General features: G+C 46.6%; 1 protein-coding gene across 1 annotated transcript in view; it reads right to left on the reverse strand.

Moving 5' to 3' along the window:
• SYN3 (synapsin III) overlaps positions 1-7900 on the reverse strand; it is a 598011-nt gene extending 590111 nt beyond the window's left edge. Inside the window, exon 1 of the mRNA XM_011958047.1 lies at positions 7580-7900. The gene's annotated coding sequence lies outside the window, so the exon portion shown is untranslated. The remainder of the gene's footprint in view (positions 1-7579) is intronic.
• Between the last annotated feature and the right edge of the window lie 113 nt (positions 7901-8013).

Below are 8013 nucleotides of genomic sequence, written 5' to 3' on the forward strand. Positions count from 1 at the left end.
ACAGTGACCTGGCTGAGCTAGTTTATCTCAAAACCAGCACATGACTTCTAGTACAGAGAACAGCATGCAAGGAAACAAAGGCAGACAAAAGATTCCTGCTCCATCCCCACCATTATCCTGCCATGGATCCTTCCCTCAGTACATCTACCTGCACAGGTCTAAATACCAGCCCTGCCACTGAGCAAGTGGATCATCTTGGACAAGTCACTCAACCTCCTTTAGCCTTGATTTTCACATCTGTAGAATGGGGTTAATTTTACCCACTCCCAGCGCAGTTGGGATGCTGAAATAAGTTAAAACCCACGTAAAGCACCCAGTACCTAGAAGACATATGCTGTGTATCCCTTTATTCAAACATTCTGTACCCATTGGGCCCACTTCAACATATTCAAATTCCAAAGGCTTATAGCAATCTGAAGCCCAGATGGCCAGACCTAGAAGGGCTGCAGAAATCAGCAAGCCCAACTCCTCTCTACCTCTGCGATTTACAAGTGAGGGAGCTGAGGCTCAGAAAGGTTTGGTGACTTGCTCAAGGACCTACATCAGCAAAGCCTGGCCTAGAACACAGGGTGGCAAATACCAAGGACCACACAACACACAAAGATAACCCTTTCTAGGCTCCATTCTCCAAAACTGAGAACCCCTCAATTACAATCCAATTTGGAAACAATAAAAATAGAAGAATTTTCAATTTCTGTATATTTTTGGAGGACCACAAGAGATAGCCAGCATCGCAGTGTGTCTATCAAAGGCAAGGATTTCTTGAATTACTTATGAAATGAAGGTCAGTGTTTCTTGCTAGTAGGTTTCCCCAGCTGCTCTGCTCCCCTCTCCCTTCCCCACATCTACTCATTTCAATTTACATCTTGAGACACACGCGCCTACCTTGGGACCTTTTCAGGACAAGGTGAGAAGTTTTAGGCAGAGACAATAATCCATGTCCCATTTAACACAAACAAACAAACAAAAAATCACAATTATGCTATCCATAATACAAAAAGAATTCCTCTCCCCACCCCTAAGAGCCCCAGCCTGGGACACCTAGAAAAGTGCCCAAATATATTAAGGCACACCAACAACTCAAGGGTCAGGGACCCAAAGGTTCCCCTCAAATGACATGATCAAAATCCGTGAGATCATTCAGGAGTTTCTGGAAAAACCTCAGCCCAGATTCTGCAAGGGCCACTGGAATGAGTTGGAGTGCTCTGGAGGGAGCGCAGACAATATAAGGAGGAACCAGATTAGAACTGGTTTCAGAAATATAGAGATAACCTGACCAGCTCCCCTCCTGCCCAGATTCCTGAAAGAAAGCATGTACCTTCAGGGAGTATCTGACAGAAAGCTAAAGCTACACCAAGAACACGCTTCCTTGTAGCTCCTGGTGAGCACACTCCCTAGACAGTGTCTGCTAAAACTTGGAATAGGAGGGCCCTAATCCAAGCCTCATATCATGCACTTTAGCAAACAGACCCAGAGCGGGAGACCATCCTGCCCAAGCTTATATCACTAGCCAGTGGCAGCCACTGGCTTGAGCTTGCACCTGACCTTCAGTCTAGAGCTAGTCCTCCCCGCACCCCACGGCTCCTTCCCACCCGGCCCACTCCCTCTTCCAAAACCTTGGGCTCACCTCCTGGTTCTAAGGATTCTGCCAGGTGGAACAATACTCAGAAGCAGGTGGCAGTTTAGCAATTCATTCAGAGGGACCTGGGGCTGTGCCCGTCCCCGGTGGCAAGGAGAGACTGCAGTAAGAGACTGCAGCGTGGAACTTTGAAAGGGCTCTCTTCTCTAAAGAATCCTTCTCCTCCTCTTCCTTCTCCTCCTCCTCCTCCTTCTCCTCCTCCGTAGTACTACGGACACATGTGCTCTGCTTGGGAGGAGGTAAGGAGGACAGTGTGGATGTGTAAGGAGAGTGTGGATGTTTATTGGAAGGAGAAGGGCAACAATCTGCAGGGCCCTGCTGTATACTCACACCTAGCAGAAGAGGAATGAAAAAGAGAGAGAGAGCCCTAACTGCTTCCACAAAATTATTAACCCTTGTGCTCCAGCTCTGCTCCTCCAACAGCTGAAGCAAGAGAAACAATACACTTAACCAATGGAGCACCAGCCAAAGACATTACATCATCAGTCAGCACCGTCATTGGCTAATAATTCCTAGAAGGCAAAATTTTGCTTCTAGGTGTTTAACCCTTTCATGCTCATCAGAGCAAAGAGGATTTGATCTAAACCAACACTTCCTGAACTTGCTTTTATCAGAATCATCCAGGGTGCTTTTTAAACATACAGATCATCATTTTTCATTTCAAGCCATCTAAATCAGAACCAACAAAGAGAGCATGGAGCTGTACTTTAAATAGTGTAGAGAGCGTGGCAACCACTGATCAACTCAGAAAGTCTTCCTCTCCAAACAAGATAACATTTTTCTGAGCATTTTCCACATGTCCAGCACTTTGCTATATCATCTCATTTATTTCCTGCGCTGAACAATGGCTCCATATCCCAAGTATACAAAGTCGGGTTAAGAGCGGATAAGTCGCCAGGCGCGGTGGCTCACACTTATAATCCCAGCACTTTGGGAGGCCGAGGCAGGCGGATGACCTGAGGTCGGGAGTTCGAGACCAGCCTGACTAACATGGAGAAAACCTATCTCTACTAAAAATATAAAAAAATTAGCCGGGCATGGTGGCGCATGCCTGTAATCCCAGCTACTCGGGAGGCTGTGGCAGAAGAATCGCTTGAACCTGGGAGCCAGAAGTTGCGGTGAGCCAAGATCACGTCATTGTACTCCAGCTTGGGCAACAAAAGCGAAACTCTATTTAAAAATAAAAAAAATTTAAAAAAAAAGAGAGAGAGAGAGAGAGGATAAGTACTCCTGTAATCCCAGCACTTTGGGAGGCCAAGGTGGGTGTATCACCTGAGATCAGGAGTTCGAGACCAGCCTGACTAACATGGTGAAACCCCGTCTCCACTGAAAATACAAAAATCAGCCGGGCATGGTGGCGGGTGCCTGTAATCCCAGCCACTCCAGAGGCTGAGGCAGGAGAATCACTTGAACCCAGGAGGTGGAGGTTGCAGTGAGCCAAGATCACACCAATGCACTCCAGCCTGGGTGTGACAGAGCGAGATTCCGTTTCAAAAAAAAAAGAGAGAGAGAGGATAAGTCACTTGAGCAAGAGACGGAGCCTTGCTTTGAAAGACAGGCTGTTTGGACCCGCCCCTGCTACCCTTTTGAAGCTCCCCCTCAAAGTCAAACCAAGCCATTTATTTACTTATTGCCTCTAGAGTTACAGAAAATGTAGACTCTTGAGTTGGAAAATGCCAGGAGCCTGGGAGGAATGGGGAAATGAAGACAATGGTGGATTATTCTCTTTCTTGGGCTCATTCCCTCTGCTTCTGTTGCAAATTCAGCTTAACCATCACTGTCTCTTGGAAGCCTTCCCCAACCACCCGCCAACCACCAAACCAGGGATAGATGCCCCTGCTCTGTGCTCTTAAGGTCTCCTGGAGTCGTGGGCTGCAGTTACTTGTTTACTGAATAAACCCCATGAGATTAGAGCTATGTCTACTTTCTCCACTAACGTATACCTGGACAGCGCCTGCCACGTGCGAATACTCAATCACGACCGAAAGAAGGGAGAGAAAGTGTTTGCCGAAGTTCTAAATGGCATCACACCGAGATGGGAAAGACAAAGGATTGGAAGTCTGGAGACTCACAGCAACAAACTGATTCTGGGCAAGTTCGTTTGGACAGGGGAGAAGGGGTTAGTGTCCTTATCTAAAAATGAAGAGAACAGCACTCTCCTATGAATAGTTATAAAGATCAAATTAAAGAATGATCCAGGCTCTGATCTTCTCCTTCTCTCTCTCTCTCTCTCTCACACGCTCAAACTCATCCATTTTATTGGCTGACATCTAAGTGCTGACAATTGCCATATTTATATCTCCAGCCCAGACTCCCCTCCTAGACTCCAGACTCACAGCCAAAGCCTGTCTCTATGTGGATGTTTTACGGGCATCTCCAAGAGACTATTTGAATTGTATCCCCTAAGCACAACCTGCTCCTCGCCTAGTCTCTGTTATGTGAATAATCCTCCCATCCACCCAACCGTTTTTTTTTTTTAACTAGGTGAAATTTACATAACTCAAAGCTAGCCATTTTAAACTAACAATGTGTGGCATTTACTATCCTCATGATGATGTGCAAACTGTCACCTCTATCTAGTTCCAAAACATTTTCATCACTCCAAAAGGAAACCACTGAGCCATTAAGCAGTCAAGCCCCAGTCCCACTTCCCCCTCAGACCAGCACAAACACCAATCTGTTCTCTGTCTCTATGGATTTACCTATTCTGGATGCTTCACATAAAGGGAATCATACAATATATAACCTTCGGTGTCTGGCTTTTTTTTTTTTTTTTTTGAGACGGAGTCTTGCTCTGTCGCCCAGGCTGGAGTGCAGTGGCCGGATCTCAGCTCCCTGCAAGCTCCGCCTCCCAGGTTCCCACCATTCCCCTGCCTCAGCCTCCCGAGTAGCTGGGACTACAGGCGCCGCCACCTCGCCCGGCTAGTTTTTTGTATTTTTTAGTAGAGACGGGGTTTCACCGTGTTAGCCAGGATGGTCTCGATCTCCTGACCTCGTGATCCGCCCGTCTCGGCCTCCCAAAGTGCTGGGATTACAGGCTTGAGCCACCGCACCCGGCTGGTGTCTGGCTTTTAAAACATGCTTTCACATAGTATTTTTAAGGTTCATCCACATTGCAGCACGTATTAGTACTTCACTCCTTGTTATGACTGAGTAACATTCTATTATATGTTATACTACATTTTATTTATTCAGTCACTTACTGATGGAGCTGCCAGACTTTCAGTAGCCAACGAATCTTAAACCATAAGGCTGGCCACCACCCTTCATCCCCTCCCCCTTCCCATATTCCCTGCATTTAAAGTATCAGCCAAATCCTATCCATTTGGCTTCCTAAATAGAGCTCAAATCCTTTTACTTTTCTCCAACACTATTGCTGTCCTTTAGCCCAGACACCAATATATCTCTCACTGAGCTTCCAACTGTGACAAGATCTCATTCTTTCTTCTCTCTATTCCACTTCTCACCTGGTAGCTGAGATGGGCTCCTTTCAAAACATAAACCAGATCATCCATTCATTTAGGCAATATTTACTAAGCACCTTTCTTGAAGGAGTTTGCCTCCCAGAGGCATAACAGACAACACACAAATATACACTATTATATCAGGTTTAAAATCCTTCAATGATTCATTGCACTTCAGATAAAAATCTAAGCTCAGCATGGCCTCCAAGACTTCATCCCCTTCAAACTCATCTCAGGCCACTCCACACAATTTGCCCACTATGTGCTCCAACCACAATGGGCTCCATTCCTCCACCTCATGGTCTTTGTATTTAAGCTGTTCTCTCTGCCTCTTGATCTTGGCATTGCTGGATCTTTCTCGTCCCCCACATCTCAGTGTAAATATCACTCCTTTGGGAGACCTTCCCTGACTACCCTGTTAAGCACATCCACCCTTCATTCATGTCACTCATTTAAGAAATACGTGCTAAACCCTGTGGTAGGCTCCTGGGATGAAACAATGTATGATCCCCTGGAGTCTGCAGTCTAAAGGGGAGGACCAACAATAGGAAAGTAAATAAAATAGACAAATTACCATTATGAAGGGAGAATAAAAAGGAGGGAGTACAGAAGGCCTTTCCGAGAAGGTTATATTGAAGCTAAAAGACAAGGAGTCAATTGGACAGAGAGCCTGTTATTCTCTATCACACCCTGGCTATGCAATGCAATGTTCCATCCCTCAACGCTTGCTTTTGATGAATCCAAGTATTTAATGTCCATCTCCTCTAACAGACTGAGCTTTCTCCCCAGCACCTATGACAGCACCTACCCCTCAAGAGGCACTCAACACACATTGATTGATTAATTAGTGGATGAATGAATGATTAATCAAACAATCCACCAATGAAAGCACTTTGGAAAGTGTAACAAATCACAGAGTTGTAAGTGATTGTTCTCACTATTATAATTATTATTTTGTGGCGAAAGAACATCAACTCAGTTGGGTTTTGGAAGAGACTGGGCTTACTTTAAAATGAGAATAAAAGTACCTTAGTTGGAGTATTACTGGACAACTAGGAGAGAATGTATATACATAATAGACACTCAAAAATGGGAAGCAGTAGTTTTTGTGGCTATGATTATTAAAAGCTCCTCACAAAAGCTGACTCAACTCAAATTCCAAAACTCATTTTCAGGTGCAGTCACGAAATTTAAAGGTGAGAGAAATGAATACTTTTAAGATATCTACTACATACCAGGCACAGTACAAAGCACTACCTCATTTGTGAGGTAGTGTAGCAGATGCCCCGGGGAAACTCTCAACCCCCCTCCAAGACCAAGACACTCATGACTTCCCCATGTCCGGCTGCCAGAGTGTTGGTTACTCCAGCTCCCAGCTGAGTCCCTAGTCAGGAACTGTCCTGCTGAAGGGACATCCTAGCTCCCTTTCTAGGGTCAGCCTGCACCCACTGGCTGATCAACATTAAGCTTCAAAGGCCTTGTCCCTTTGTCTCATGGGATGGATTGAGGCCTCTCTTGCACTACACCATAGATCAACATCTCCCTCTGCCCAATCCTGCTTCCCTTATCTGCACACAAATCTCAGAAGCACCAAGTCTTTCTCCAGGGAACCTGACCCATGACAGATGAGTATGATGATTTCCTTTTAAATCAGAAAAAGAAGGTTCATGAAGGTTGCTAATGTCCTCAAAGCCTATGGCTAAAGTGACATTCTAGTCTGATTTCCCAGCTAGCCCTTGTTCTTTCTACTACACCAATCTACACACAGCCTTGCCTCCAATGGCTGAGACTGGGTCTCCGTGAAACAGAAAGGGGAGCCCAGGGAGAGCAGAAGGGCACACAGAGGGCCTGAAGATGAGAAAAGAAGAGCAGAGGCACCCTTCAGAGTCCTGATGACAAGACCGAGGTCACAGGCTCCAGAAACAGTATCAAACTGATGTGCAGGCTGCAGAAGCAAGCATTACACGGACAGCATCTCGGACAGCATCTCTTCGCCTGAATCCATGTCCAGAAGCCAGGGAGAAGGGCTCCCGGGCAGAGGGGGCGCCCGTAGGCGGGGAAGAGTATTTGCAGCCAAGGTCCAAAAAGTAACTACAACTTACCAGCTTTCTGATGCTCCGGTCTCCATCCGTTGTCCCCAGAGCTGCCAGAGAGACCTGATCACTGATCAGAAATCTTCCACGGCCCTCCTTCATTCCAGGATAAAATTCTAAATATTCTAAGTCTGCACTTTAAGGTCTGTGCATGTTTTAGCTCCCTGCCATGTCGACAACTTATTTCCTACCTATAACAAGACCCGGTTCTACTCCATTATCTGCTGTAGAATTATCTGATGTTCTAGGTCAGGACACTGGACCTTTTCAGTTTCTTTACTTTTACACAAGAAAATCCACCTGGAATTCCTGCTCCCCATCAACTCCCACCCCCAACACACTTTTCAGCCAGGCAAAACCTCCGACTTCTAGTCAATGGTCACCTACTCTCTGAAGCCTTCCTGGCTTCCTAACCGTCCTTTTCTCCATCTCGAGTCTTCCGCACTACCCTGCATTGCAACTGCTCCTCCTACTGTCCCTCTCAGCCCCAGGAGCTCCCCAAGGCCATTCTTCATGCTGCTAGGGCTTGGCACCGTGCCTGGCACTCAGAAAGAGCCAAGTAAGTGCTGGATAGATACGAGGTGCTGTATCCAGAGCTATTCTCTGCTTCTAGCTTGGCCAGGGAACCACTCTGAGATTTCGTCCTGCCCCCAGGCTGACTGGAAATAGGCCATGGCGTGACAAATCTGACCGCCCAAACCCAAGGCAACAGGTCATGAGGGGTCTGGGGACCTAAGGCAGGTCCTAGGAGCCGGCGCAGAGCAGAGGTCCAGCCGCTGCGGTTCCTGGTTTCCCGCAAGCTCTTCCCCCGGCCGGG

Source organism: Colobus angolensis, unplaced genomic scaffold (assembly GCF_000951035.1).
Source record: "Colobus angolensis palliatus isolate OR3802 unplaced genomic scaffold, Cang.pa_1.0 Scaffold457, whole genome shotgun sequence".
Taxonomy (NCBI): Eukaryota; Metazoa; Chordata; class Mammalia; order Primates; family Cercopithecidae; genus Colobus; species Colobus angolensis.